A 15,132-nucleotide genomic window follows, 5' to 3' on the forward strand; every position below is an offset into this window, starting at 1 on the left:
TGGTTGGGGTTTTTTGTTCTGTTTACATTACGTCTAGTAATCCTTATTTACAATTACATTCATTCCCAACACTTTTGAGACAAACTGACACACTCAGTTTACTGTAACAAATAAGTTGGGTTTGTTTGTTTTGTTTTTTAGATAGAGTACCTGTGCTCCTTATTTGCCTTTTCCTTCTGTGAGTATGTAACAAGCAATCAGATCTTCTTATGCATTGTTCATACACTACAGATTTATTATTCCCTGTATCAATGACTGTTTGCTCAGTTACACTGTGTGAAAGGTGATGCAAACCTGCTAATATTAGTATCATAGGATCTACTATATACTCCCTTCTTGCTTTATCTCTTGATGGAAGCTGAATTCTAATTTCTAAGCTTCATGCCTTCAGAAAGCCATGTGATACCTATTTGTTTGTATGTTGGCAGTGTATAACAGCTGAAATAGTTTTTCTCCTTCTCCAGGACTTGTTCCTTTTATATAATGAGGTTTAAAATTTTCCACTGGTTTAAATCAGTATTTGCTGCAGTAATTTGGGGTGGTTTTTTCACATTTCCTTAAGTTTTTAAAGGTAAAGAAAAAAATAATCCTTCTCAACAGCAAGTGGATTTCTTCTCTCATTTATTACTGTGATGGTGCTGAGGTGCTGATAGACAACAATTAATCTTCAAGGACAAGAGTGTGACAGGAGAGGGAGATTCTCATTCCACAGTCGTATTTCCCAGGCTTGTCCCTGGGTCTGTGTCTCAGCTTTTCCTCCTCTTCTGTGGTGTTTGAGGGGCTGCTGAGCAAAGATGTTGTGTTGTGCCTGCAGTAACTGTGTAGCCTGACAGGGCATACAGGAACTTGGGGGGATATCCTGAATTTCTCTTTCTGATGGATGCTTGGAAGCACTCCTTATATATAACTGCAAGACAGTGGAAACAACTGCCTGGCGATTTAGCAGGGAGTGGGTAATGAGGGTGTTGTGCACAAGTGGAGGAGTCTTGGACATAGTCCGAGTGGGATGTTGTTTTCTGTTGGAGTGTCAGTAGTGGTGTCGCAGGGAAGCAAAGGAGGTGGAAAATGTGCTGCACCTGGACGGTGAAAGCAGGAACAAAAGGAGATACTGTACATGCAGGATGTCTTCTTACTTTTCCAGCTGTGACATGATGTAAAGAAAACATAATGGAGGATGCTCAGGATGAATAATTTAAGGGGAAACAAGTGGCATAAAATTGGTGAGCACTGAATATGCAGCCAAGACAGTGACTTGAAGCTGTGTCTGTGCATCATTTTCAAGGCAATATTGGATTTTAAACTCTAATCTCCAGATGTTAGTCCTTAATGGGAGCAAAGCTGGAGCTTGGTTTCCACAACTCAATTTGTAAAATAGGAGCCACAAGTTCCCTTCATTCCCCCCTTGTTTTTATCACATAAAATGCAAAATTGCAATTCCCCTGCTTAATTTTTCTCCTGTACAGTGTTTCCATTTAAAAGAGTTAGCATCCAAAAACCCATTAAGTAATGTATTTGTCTTTTATTACTAGAATATGCAGTTTTACTGCAAAGGGTTACAATTTTCAGAGAGTTGAGCTAGCCTCTGACTCTGTGCCAATTTATTATGAGTCCAAATTATTAATCCGTTTTGACTTCTAGAGGCCAGACCCTTGCCTGGCAGGGACTAGTCCAACTCCCCAGCACACAGCGAAGCTGCCGTGGTACACACTGGCCACCCCCGGACCCATCTCTGCTGCCCTGTTGTTGGGGACAGCAGAAGATAACTGTCCTACTTCTAGTCATTAAGGCTGATTTTGCATATAGTCAGCTGCACAAAGTGAAAATCCCTTTTATTTTCATTCTTCTGTTTTGAATGAGGATTTTCGAGTTTCAATAAGTCTCTGTAATCAGGGATGAGCACTGATGAAAACACAGGTATCTAGTTGAGCCCTACAAGGAAGAATACCTGAAGTTCAGCTTTGCTATGCAAGAAATTTGGAGAGGATAGACAAAACCATGCAGCATTCAAGGGGAAATGATTCAGAATTGATCCACTGTCTCAAACTTTGGGGCTGCAGGGAAGAGCAGTTGGAAGAAGCTGGTAAATAGTTAATACATTTTCCCTCTGAGGGGCTGACAATATCGGTGACAGGATAACAGCAGCGTGATGGGCGCTTTGCCATACGTGAGACCGGTGTCTCATCGCAGCACGGCCACCGTGTGCCAGATGGGACATCTGCTCGAGTTGGAGGGGAGGCAGGAGCCCCTTGCTCCCAGCCTTTGTGCTTGGGTTTCCTTTAGGTAAGATCTGCCTTCCCCCAGGTCCTCCAGGGCCTGAGGAAACTACAGGGAAAACAGAGCGAGGCACATCTGGAGTGATGCAACAGCTGGGAAATGCCTAATTCTGCAAGGGATATGGTATCCTGTGGATGGTTGTGACCTTTTCAGTATTCCAGATTTTGATTGATTGGCCATTTCCCCTCTTTCCAAGGCTGTAAACAGGGGAGCGGTGAAATAGGTGGCCAAAATAAACACTGAGTTATGTAGGCTAAGGCAAATTTATATTGAATTCATGAGAGATAAAATTTTGCTACCTCGTTCCACTCATAAAAATTATAAAGAGAACAGAAAGTGACATAAAATCAATCCATTTCCATGACAAAGCTCATTATGAGAAGAGAAAATATAGTCCCATATTAACTTGTTCTCATTACTGTTCTAAGATTTATCATGTCAGGTGCAATGTGCAAGGGAGGAAAGGAAAACCTTCCTTGCCCTTACTTTAAAAAAATCAAACAGACAAAATAATTATCCTCATCATGTGCAGTGAGCATATATTTGCCAAGCCTCACCAGGGGCATGATTAACTCAAAAGATATGACTTTGAGGAGCCCTTCCAGGCTGGATGCTCCGGGGCCAGAGCAGGTAGCCCTGCCCCGGCTGTCGCAACCAAACCAGCTCTTTCCCCAGCATGGATAAAGACTGATGCTCTGAGAGGAAGATGCTACTTGAGGGATTGACTAAGATGAAGGAAACCACTTTGAGTCTATAACGTCATACTTCTTCTAAAGGGTGGCAGGCAATGTGTCACAGACATTAAAATGCATGAAGTTTTTTAATACTTATGAACAAGTATCGTTAAAGCAGATAGCGCATTTCCTTTTTTGTGCTACTGCATTTATTCTGAAATGCTCATTGAAAGTAATGATTACCTGTTTTCTAGCAATTTCCTATAAATGTAGAAGTTGGGAATCTATAGAGGTACATGGATATCTCAAGGGTGCTAATTATTTGGCTTGCAAATATACTGGAAAAGTCTTAATTGGAGGAGCTGCTTGGGAAGGCACAGAGCTTTGTAGCTCCAGCTAAAACCCTGACCCTGCTCCCATCGATGCCATCAGAGTCAGGTCAGACTCTGTTTGAAACAGTCATGAAACTAAGTGTGAACAAGGTTCCTCTGCTGCAAAAAACAACCCAGACATCCACACGTGGGCAACAGAGTAGCCCAAGCACCCCTTCAACCATCTGCCTCCAAATACACCACGGACCAAGATCCTCTGGATCGCTTATCTGGGGTGGATGAGCTAGGACTGGTCCTTCCAATGTGTTTCCAGTAGCCTGTTAGGAAACCGCCACCTTCTTTCTGGAGGAGCAGGACTATGGGAATGAGCAGCTGAGCTGGAAAGGCTGGCGTGCACCAAGTCTCCGCATATCAGCTGAACTTGACTACACACTGTGGCATGAGGCATCTCTGCAGTAGGTTGAAATGCTTGCGAGTATAAGCTCCGCTTGCCTCAAAAGCCCACCAAAGAAGCATCTGCTCCAGCCAACAGGCAGAGCGAGGGGCTGCTGCAGATGTAATGTGGAGTGTCCTGTAACACCGCCTAGCAGGTGGGGAGCAGGATTTGGAGTAGGAAGCAGCTGATGGAAAAATAAGAGCAGATTTGTGTTGCTCAGAGCCAGGAAAGGGAATTGCCATGCTCATGCCATCCCCAAGGTCAGTTGTTTTGTCTGAGTGCTGTATTTCACCTGCAGTGCTCATTCTCAACTCAGCTTAAGCAGAGCAACAAGTCCTAGGAGAGAAGTGTAAACCTGTGTGCAGATGGACTTGTTGCTGCATTTGCCATGCAAGTCCACAGCCCTGGCTCTGAGGGGCCATTTGAGAGTCTAGTCTCATCCTCGCATGCATTGCTCCTCGTGTACTGCTGAACAGAAGCAGTTCATTTTGGAGCTGACATCTGGTGCTGTCAGAGCACATAACTGGTGCTGATTTGCAATGCAAGCTCAATACTCTGACCTTTTCGGTGCATTCATGAGAGATAATAGTCTGTATGCGTTATATAGATGCATATACCGCACACTGAGTAGTTTATTTGTTTGCAAGGATGACAAGGAAAAAGTAAATACACAAAATGAAGCCTGCCAAATGTAAAACTTCACTGGTCGGCCGAAGAAGGGAAGAGATGACAGATAAATGGAGAGTATAATGACCTGACAAACACAGGCATTTTCTCAAATCAGGATTACAAATGCTGCTTCTCAATTCAATCAGCCTCTCCTTACCAATGCAAATAATGTTTCCAACCATCTCCCCTGATCTGCAGAGTATAGGGCGGAAGTACTGTAATGCTTTAATAGGATGGTTGCCTTCATCCTTCTGAAATCTGGGAGAGCAAGACGAGATATCACTGAGGCTGGGACGAAGAGAACTGTGTCAGGGATATCTGTACTTCACAGCATAAAATGAATCCTGACCTGACCATGAATCCAAACCTAGCACTGACTTGAATGAGAACTTTGAAATGCCCTGTAGAAAGGGCAGCTCAGGTCTGGAAGCAAGGTCTCTCAGGACAGACTAGGTTTGCTTTCCCATGCAGGGTTCTGGAATTTATACTGTTGTGTAGCTGGTATTCCTTGCGTTCTTTGGTCTGCCTATTTTGTCTCCGCTTTGTGGTGTGGTCTTTGAATATCTGAGTCTTCCATGCATTTACCCCCACACATAAGACTGTGACACGGGGGATGGAGAGAGAGGCTCGTTAAGGAGAGCCTTTGCTTTAATTGACTGTTGTCATCCAACTCTCATGCACCCCAAAGCCTGATGGCACTGGGAAATGTAGGGTCACAAGTGGAGACCCTCAACTATCAGCTGAGAAAGGCACTTTGTGTGCTTGTGAAGAATGAAATGAAGAAGGAACAGTCAGGGCAAGGGGGAGAGGAGCCAGGACCTCCCCTCTGCAGCTTCCTCTGCCGACTCTCACACAGGCACATCCCACTGGGAAGGGGGACGTGCACCTCCAGGTGCACTTAGAACTTGCCTTGTGTTTTGAATTGCATCAAGTGGTGGAAAGCTGAGCGATCCCAGGGCCGGGCTGCAACGGCAGAGTAGCTTAAGTAGTGTCAGTGCAGATAAGTGTGAGATACAAATATTTACCAAGAAGCTTGGATGCTAAGTGGTATGTCTAAGGGAGGACTGAACGCAAGTATCCAAAGCCACAAGTTAGAGCATTCTTCCTCCATACAAAAACCAGGGTCTCATACCTGCCTAAAGACCAGCGCATGCCCAATGAAGAGCAAGACCTTGTGCTGCCTGGGTCCTTGAGCCTGGAAGAGACTCTGTACACTAACCCCCAACTTAGTAAATTATAGCATTTCCCAGGGCTCCAGCAAAGGTTTGCCTCATTACAGCAATTAAGAATCTACTGCAAAATCTTCCAGACATCTTTAGGAGAAAGGACAACAATCTTGTAGTTTTTCTGAAGGCACCATGGGGACAATCACATGGGGCATCCCAGGTTCCCAAATTCACTGCAGGCTCTCCCTGGGGCCAGTCTCCCCTGTGAGCTCAAGGGGTGAAACACCTCCCTGGGCTCCACGAGTTACAGAAAAGGTTTCACTGCCCGTACCTCTCCTGCCATGTCCTCTGCAGATCTGGCTTTCATCAATGAGCAGCCTAACAGATTTTTGCAATGGCCTTGAGATCTGTGTGTAGAAGTCAGATGTAGAAAGATTTCTCCTTACAAAACTTGCTCAGAAAAGTTGAATTCTAAATGAGTAGTTCTTTCAGCAGTGGGACTAATAAAAGCTGAGTTCTTACAGTTTTGTACTCTGTAGTTTGATTTTCTGGTAGACTGGAAGGGGCAGACTCCAGGTGAACATTTTTCTGGGTTTGGGGTGTTGATAATGTCTTTCCCCGTGTGAACTCTTCCACGGCTGACTGCAGATGAGGTCTGGTTGCAGCCTTTCCAGCAGCAGGGACAGCAGGTACTGTTTTTGTGACAGCCAGAGGATCTCAGTTGCCTTTGAAACTGCTGTTCCCTTTCAAATTTTCTGCAGACAGACCTATGGACTCAAAAATCACTCAGGGAGAACAGTCATAGACATACACTGGTACATGGAGTACAATAGTTTGAACCTGCCTTGTTAGGGAAAATAGGCTAAAAAAATAATAAAATGCAGAAGCCTTGTTATTATCACAACTGAACAGTCTTTTCTGACATATTCTATTAAGTTGCTTCTGTTTCACTCAGGTTTTGCATTACTGCATCTCCTTTCCATGAATGACCTTTTCCACACCAGGCTTTGTAAAACTATTGCCATTCTTCATTTAGAAATTTGCTAAAGTGTGTTTGCAGAAAACTTTTTTTTTTTTTCTTCAGATGAATATTCCCTTTTTGGGGAAAGGAACAAAGAATTATGTTGCTGACCTTTCTTTAACAGGATCTTTTTACAAGTTGAAAATCATACCATTGACTCTAAGTAGGAATAGTTCTTCCTATTCTGCGTCAGTGTGTTTATTCGACCATTTCTTAAGTACATCTGTAATGGTATTTATAGCACAACGTGTTTTGTGGGGAAAACTCACTTTCTCATTCCAGGTAAAACATAACTGAGAAACTGAAAGAATATTATTAAAACATTTAAGGAGACAGGGATAGGTTAACAGAGTGAAGCATTTGGTGTCCTATATTTTGATGTCAGAGAACAAAATCTATCATTTATTAAGCCATATTTCAGTTGTTTTGCAGCTTTTGGGGTATACTCAGGCTTCCTATCTCATGCGCAGCTCTACAGGCTCCTCACAGAGCAGAGAGGGAGCAGGGCTCTGATGGTCGGCAGTGATGAATTAGTTGGATGTCTTGCTGCTGTATTGCATTGTGCTATGACAAGTGCCCACACCTGCATGGCCCTACAAGGGAACAGGAGGTAAACAAGGTTTAGCTTGGCCCCCCCAGTTCTATGAAAGGTTGGTTTGATGGCTGCATGTACACAAACACTTGTTCCATGCAGTCTTATTGCCTGCTCCTGTAGTGTTACTTATTACTTAGGTCATAAGGACTTTGATGGTGTAGGATTTTATTTGCTGCATGAAAAAACTACTAAACATTCACCTTTACCACTAGTTATTCCAGCCACTCTGTCACTTATTCAAGACATGTTACCCTTCCAACGTGGTACCTAAGCCTTGGTAATATATAACATCGACTGGTCCACTGAGCAATGATGTTCACTGGTCATTTGTGATCCCATGATACGTGCTAAAGGTAGATGAATGAAATAATACAACTCCAAAGAGCTCATACAACGGTTCCTGTTCAACCCAAACACATCCTTTTTTTGCACCTGTCAGGGCTTTATGAGAGCAAAGCTACAGGTTTGTGACTTCGTTTTTTCTGAGATGTCATCTAGCAAGGAGCTCATGCCCAATTACAATTTGCTTCCTTCTTTAAAACCTGGGTCTTGGAAGTCTCCTAGTTACATCTTGTGTCATGATCTTGCCAGCTGTCTCAGGCATTCACTGGTCCTGATAGCTGTGTGGGGTTTGGAAAGATTGCTGGCTGTCCCTGTAAATCACTGCTTTCCATTCTGTCTGCCTATATCTGTAATGTGTTTCCATTCTCTCAGCATCTGACTCCTGTCTCACAGTGCTGAGCAGACATCTGAGCCCAGGGATCCTAAGGTGTCAGATTCATCTATTTGACCTAATATTCTGCTGCTAAATGTGTTTAGCAGAGGAATACCTTGTGCTGCAGCCTTTTTCCATGCTGCGATTCCCACCAGTTGCCAGGGTTGACTTGCAAAGCTGACATTATTAGTGCTACAATTAAGTGAGGACTTCTCAGCCAAGGAGCAGAGAAGTGATACCGAGAATTCCTGTTAACTTCAGCAGCACGTATGTGCACAGAAGGACCGGCTCAGCCTGGGCTGCAAAGCCTCCCAGCTGACTGGAAACAAATCTCTTTTGTTCTCCCTCTTTGTTTCGTGTGGTAAATAAAAATGAATCCCCCAAGGACCAGAGCATTTAGGCTTAGCGCATTTTTGTTTGTTCAGAACATACCAGTCTATTGTTCTTCCTGGCTAATCAGATAGAGCGGAAGCTAAAACAATCTCAATTTGTTGTTCCATTTTATTCTATACATAATCACTGCTTCTCGTTTGCCTCTAAATAGCTGGATAGACACACATTAAATGCACTGACAACTCTTTTGGGACTCACTCCAGTGTTTCCTGCTTATTTTCTCTCTTTGAAAGAGATTATGTTCTCAGATATTACCATCTTTCTTTTAAAATCCTCTGTACGTGTGCACATGCAGGAATGGATATTATAATGCCAGGCCCATTCTTGTCACCTGCAGTCATAAGGATTTTGGTGACTCTAAACGAATGCTTAAGAATAATGTCCCCACATACCACGTGTGAAAGCAGTAAAAAGCTCTCAGCCTGGGTAGCCATGGAGGTTATTTTGGACTGACACTTCTTGCATTGCTCCCTCCTCTCTGTTTTCTCTCCTCCCACTCTGTCTCTGACTCTCAAGCTCCTGTCCCAGTTTGCAGGGATCACTTTGGGTTAACGGTTTATGGTTTCTGCAGAATAGTTGGCTCCTCTTTTGGTCTGGTTGTCATCACTCAGCAGACATGTGCTGTCACTTGGCTTTTCAAAGAGCCTTCCTGCTCGTCACAAGTCTAATGCGTCAATATTAGCAGTTTAGGCTTTCAAGATAGAGGTACATACAGGTGGCAGAATCAGAATTTCTGGTCAACTGATCAGTGTCCTAGTACAAAAGGAGCCATTCGATGCCATATACATTGTCAGTTCTAGAAAAGTGCGAGCACTAAAATCTCTACAGAATTCATAAATTAATTTTGGCCATCTTCCCCTGCTTTCTGAACTCAATTCCCAGAGATGAGCAGAGTGAGGAAAGTTCTCATCACCTGGAGAGAGTGGCTTTCCAATTCACACATCCAGGTAGCTGCACAGCGTCGTTTGGAGAGGGGCAGTGACCTCATGGGCACACACCTCAGGGGCTGCCACATCTGGCCAGCTCAGAGCAGGAGAAGGCTGAGCCCACATCTGTCCTCAGCATACCACCGGTTTGTTCATTTTAGCTGGAGAATCAGGAGAGCAGCCTCATCAGTTTAAGCCAACCCATAGGCAGGTTTTTGCAGTGTAGCATAGTAAGAACTGCTATATATTTTTTTCCAGAAAAGACTGTGGTTAGCTAAAAATATGTATTGCAGATTAACTAATCACTCTCATAGTGAGGTGTGCACCTAAAACATATGCATATCATGTGAGACGCACATATGGACATAAATATGTACACACACAGGCATGCACGTTAATTCTGGTGCTCTTCTTTTAGGAAGAAAATCCCAGCTATTTGGTAAAACACTGGGACAAATCCTGAGGGTGAATGAGGGTCTGCCTGAGACAAGATTACAGCTGAGCTCCTATAACACAAATTATGCTGAAGCCCAGTCCCCCATGTTTTGCATCCTTTTGTATTCCACATGCTTCCCACATCTACATTACAATCCGTCATGGCTGGTTACATCGGCACATCATGTTCAATATATTTCTGAGGTGCAAAATGGGAGATGATCAGAGAAGTTCTGAGAGATCCAAAACAGGAAAACTATGGGCTTAATTGCAGCATTAAGCCTGAGTGTGGCACTAAGCGGGAGTTGGAAGAGCTCTGCTCCAGAGGAAGCAGCTGCATGCTGCTTTGCCACTTTGGTTATCAAGCAGTGTGACGTCCCTGTCTCCAGCATCCCCAGTGTGTAGCTGCAGTGGTGTGGACATGGAGTGGGATGGAGCATGGATCCCGCTAGCCCTTTCCCGAGCACACAGGACAGTGCCGGGCTTATCATGCTGCCCCCAACCTCAGAGAGCAGGCAGCAGGTTGGGATGGGATTGCCCATGTAGAAAAGCAAATATCCTTTCTTTTGTCTGTTTTTATCCCGCTTTCCCATATTTGCATATATTTAAGAAAGGAAAAGGTCAGTAATTTGCTACTTAAAGGCATAGCACTAACACAATGATCTGACAATAGATGGAAGTCAGGCAGGGGGGAACCAAAATTCTGAATAAGAGTATAGTATTAAAAAAAAAAAATATATATATATATGTTTATATATATATATATATATATATAAACAAACCTAAACCAAAGCAAACAGTCTATGGAAAATGAGGGATTTCTGCATTTTTGCTGTAGAGAAATGCAAAAAAAATTATCTGCAGGAAAATACATCTATCCTGCTGTTGGCAAATTAATGCCACACAAGGTGACAGTGATGAGAAAAAGCACAGAGGAGTCTGAAAAAGCACTGGAAATAATATGCACATTCAAAAGAAAAAAAAAAAAAAGTCGGATGTGAAAAGGCAAAGGTCGGGCGGGGGCTGGGGGGGCCGGGGGAGCCGGGGGCTCGGAGCGGTGCCCAACTGCGGGGCAAGGCTGATCTCTAGTGGCTGCGGGCGCAGCGGCGGCTCCTCCTGCTCCCGCACCTCTGGCTGCTCCGGGGAGCTGCGGGACAGCCTGTCAGGGTGTCACTCCCAGCACCGCCACACACAGAGGGGTGAAAGTCTGCCCACGTTTTGTTTGGTTGGGTTTTTTGGTTTTGGGGGTTTTTTTAAAATTTTATGTAACACCAGAATGTATTTTCTTGCTCTAAGAAGCCATTTCTGCAGCAGCGCTACCGTGTATTTCCTGGAGCAGAGCTTTCTCCTGTATTGAGTTTCTTAACAAGAATTGTTCAGATAAAAGAGGAAAACATTGAATTTAGTTCTTTCCGGATTTTTTTAGATTCTGGTTCAAAGTAATTGGTTTTTTAATGTCCTGTTGAATACTTGGTTCATTTTTACTTTTTCTGTGGTGTCCGATCTTGTTCTTCCTCTGAATGTTGGAAGGAAAAAAGGTAAAAGGTGGAAAAAGGAGAGGTAAAGCCAGACATGAAGTGTTTTTCATTTGTTTGAAATAGTTTTCTTCGTAGTTCTTGGGAAAAAAAAATAAGAGAGAAATAAAAGAAAAAAAGAAAAGAAGGAAAGGAAAAGAAAGGAAAGGAATTATGTCCTTTCATGCATAATATTTGTAGGGCTATTAACAAGAAAAAGAAATATTTTTTTGGAAGAAAAAAAGGATGGTTCCTCTCGAATAGGAAAATGCAATGCGTCACTAAGCAAAGCACACACTTGTGCCATCAGCCAGACAGCAAGGCAGCTCTTGCTGAAATGTGCACCAGTCCATTAGTGCCTGGTTCACATTTTTTGGTTTCTCAGTCAGAATCCTTGAAAGGGCAATTGGGAAAATCAGCCACCTTCTAGCCACCATTCATAGGAACCATGAGGAAAGAAGGCATCCAAATATATTTCAAAATAGACAAAAATGATGAGTACTATGTACTTTGAAGGGCTATATAATACTGGATTTGTCAGGCGAAGTCATTCCTCTCCAGGTTGTGCCATACCACCTAAAACCACTAATTTGTTCTCAAGCTGCAAGACTAATAGTGATGGTATTCTTGCTTTTTCAGTCACTGTACGTATTTGTGTTCTACATAACACTGACAAGTCACTGAAACAGAAACCACACATTCAAAGCATCATTTATGTAATTATATATGGTCACACATCCTTAATCTGAGGGCTTTCTTTTATTAGCTGATTAAACACATAGCACTGCTGTATATTTCTGTATGTTCCATTAGCAACCATTGCTTAATAACATTTGCTGATGAACACTGCATAAGTCCAAAGAGAAAAGCTTACAAAATTCAGAAAGTTATTTCATCCATTGCTATCCTTTGAAAAAGATTTTTTTTTTCCAGATAAAATATCACATTTCTTTAATTAAAGAAGATGTGATTAAAAATACTTCAAGCTGATCTAGCGCAGTTCATTCAAGAGTGTTTTGCATATCACATCCTCCTCATCCCAAGCGTTTTTTTCTTCGCATCTGGATGTTCTGCACATTGGCCAGAGTTGTCCTTTTGACCAGATGCCTGATTTCATGTCTTAAAACGGCACTGGAGTAACAGCCACAATCTGATGCAGTTCATGTCCCTGGTGCTACCTCTACCAGTCCAGCAGCTTTGACCCCTTCTGCAAAGACTCTTTGAGCCTTCACTCACATTTCTGTTCATTTTGTTTAAAACAGGAGCATTTCGAGGAGCAAAGAACCTTCTGCTGTCATCAGTGCTTGCAAACTGCATGTGTCGAGGGGAAAGCCCTGCTCAGCGCCTGCGACCGCCGTCATTTCTCACAGGTAATGGCTCCTGCTAAATGAGCCCCAAAACATTTCTCCTAACAGTGCTTAACTGCTTACATGCTTAGAAGTAAACCACATTTAGCTGCCTTTAATGCTTTTCCATCTCTATTTTTATGCACTAAGATCAATTTCATGAGCTTTCCCAGGTAAGATGATTGCCATCAGCAGGAAGACTGTAGTAAATTAATTATAGATGTATGTTAAATTACTTTCATTACCACCCCCAGTTCTGGGAGGGAATCGTGTGAGCAGGATGACTGATGAAACTGTGTTTTTACATATTCCCCTGCTAATGGATATTTTTACTTGGCCGCCAGTGTTGTTTCTCAGTTCAGAGAAGCTGGAATTACACATTTCAGAAAATGGAGGTTCAGTCTAAAACTAACCTCCAAACACTACCAGACGACTGCGGCTAGAATACAGGCTGTCTATTCAGGGTCTTCTAGTGCCGTTTCTCAGTAATGTACAAAGGTGAACTTAGGCAGGATTCATCCTTTTTAACATTAAGCACATCCAAATACAAGGGTGAGGGAGTCACTTGCATTTGGGGTGTTGTTTCTACACACTGTCAAATATGTAACAGCCAAGACAAAAGTCGAGGTGTGGAAAGTTATTTTCCATATTCACCTTATAACAACCTTGGTACGGGGTATTTTCTAGGGATTAATGACCAGGCCAGTTTAATGGCTCTCTGCTGAACTTCAGGCTATCAACTTTTCACAGCCTATCATTAATTCCTGGAAAATATCTACGTTCATGATAGATCCAAGTGAAAAATAATAAACTCTGTGAAGGTAAGTATATTGCTAGTGTTTCATCATGCACTGCCCCTAATTACTGACTTCAGACACTCTTCAGAATACAAGTAAATAGTTACACTGTAATTACAAAGCTGCTTCACTGAATTTCTATTTATATGGTTTGTGATTATGATTTTCTCTAGCTGAAAGCTGAAATCATGGTATAATTGTCTGTCCTTCATGTTTCTTACTGGAATATACCATACAATACTGTATTTTGCAGGATATCTGTAACAGGTAAGTCAGAGGACAAATACCTTCTGGGTAAGTTAATTCAATATATTTCTAGCCACTGCACTCACAATCTCTTTTGTTAAAAGAGAAGGTAAAAAGGCAGGGGGCGGGGCGGTAAATAAAAAGTTTGGCAATAGTTTGCTAACAAACAGAAAAAGAGAAAGAGAAAGCAAACAGTTGGGCTGTTTTCCAAAATGTTGAGCTTAGTGAGAAGGACACCAGCCTTCTGGATGTTTGGGATTTTCTAAGCCAATGCACTGATGGAAGTCTCCAAATGGAGGCTTATCTCTGGAGAGGTGCTATTTCCTCCTTGTAGACCTCTCTTTAAGTATCGTAAAACACACGACATGTTAGCACTCCGTACAGGAGAAGCCCCACATGGCTGTAGCCCACTTTTTGAGCAGCAGGGAGGTTTTGCTTCTGGTCTTAATAAATCAGCACAGTCATCTTTACTAACTTCTTGGATGACATGTGAAGACTCATTTATCTTCCCCATATCAACCTCCTAACACTGTTGTCTGACACTCTTGACAGAATTTCTGGAGAACACTACATCTTATGAAGGAGTATGTGTTCTCAAAAAATCTTTCCACATAAGTACCCACAATCTGAGGGTTAAGTTGACTTTTGGGGAGTAACACTAAGAGATCTCAAAAATAAGAGAGTCCAAAGAAATAAGAATCATCATACATTATGTCCCAGGTCATGACCTGGGAACAACCTTTATTACATGGATTGTCCTGGCTGGAAGAGCAGAAGGGAGATCACAGCCGTGAGAAGCAAGTCGTGCTGCCTCCTCAGTCGCTGGCTCTGGTCTGGGCTCAGGAGTCGGTGCAGAAGGAGCTCCTCTCTCCCTTCACATCGCGACTGGCACCTGACCAGGACCCACTCAGCACCACCAAAGATGCTTTGAGGATCCCTCTTACCACCAGATTTGAGTAGGTAACTGTCTTTTAACATGTCAGTCCTTACATCACTTGGGAATGTAGCCCCTGCGTGCAAGGCTTTTAGCTTGTGGATTTTCTCTCTGATCCGTTGGAGCGAGGCTGGGACATGGGTACAAGAATGTGCGCACAAGGTAGGGACCGTCTCGGATGTCTGAAGCACATTGGAGAGATTTCCTTCTCCATGCTGCCTCTGCAGAAGTAGGCCTGCTGTGGTTTCCATTAGACTTGCAGAAGTGCCAGAAAAAACTCCTTAGTCTGCTGGAAGAATAATTGGACTTGGCAAGTTTGCTCAACAAGCACTTATTATACATAGTATTAACAGGTGATAGGCAGAGTCTGTGGTTGTTTCAGTTAATAATGCATGGATCCTCCTAGATATCCTAAGGATGTCTCTCTGGAGTTGTGTTTTGTGTTCAGATGGCATAACTAATGGCCAGGGCTGATTATGTACTGATTAAAAACTACTTAAGCATCTTATCTGTCCAGGAAGGGAATGCCAAGCCCTGCAGTATGAGGGAAATGCTTCTTTTGTTGTTGTTGGGAATGATGGTTCAGCATCCCAATCAGGCTCTTGTAGAAGTTCAAGCAACCCTGGAAACAATGGGCAATTGCATCTAATAAGGTCACA

This window comes from Caloenas nicobarica, chromosome 11, assembly GCF_036013445.1.
Source record: "Caloenas nicobarica isolate bCalNic1 chromosome 11, bCalNic1.hap1, whole genome shotgun sequence".
NCBI lineage: Eukaryota > Metazoa > Chordata > Aves > Columbiformes > Columbidae > Caloenas > Caloenas nicobarica.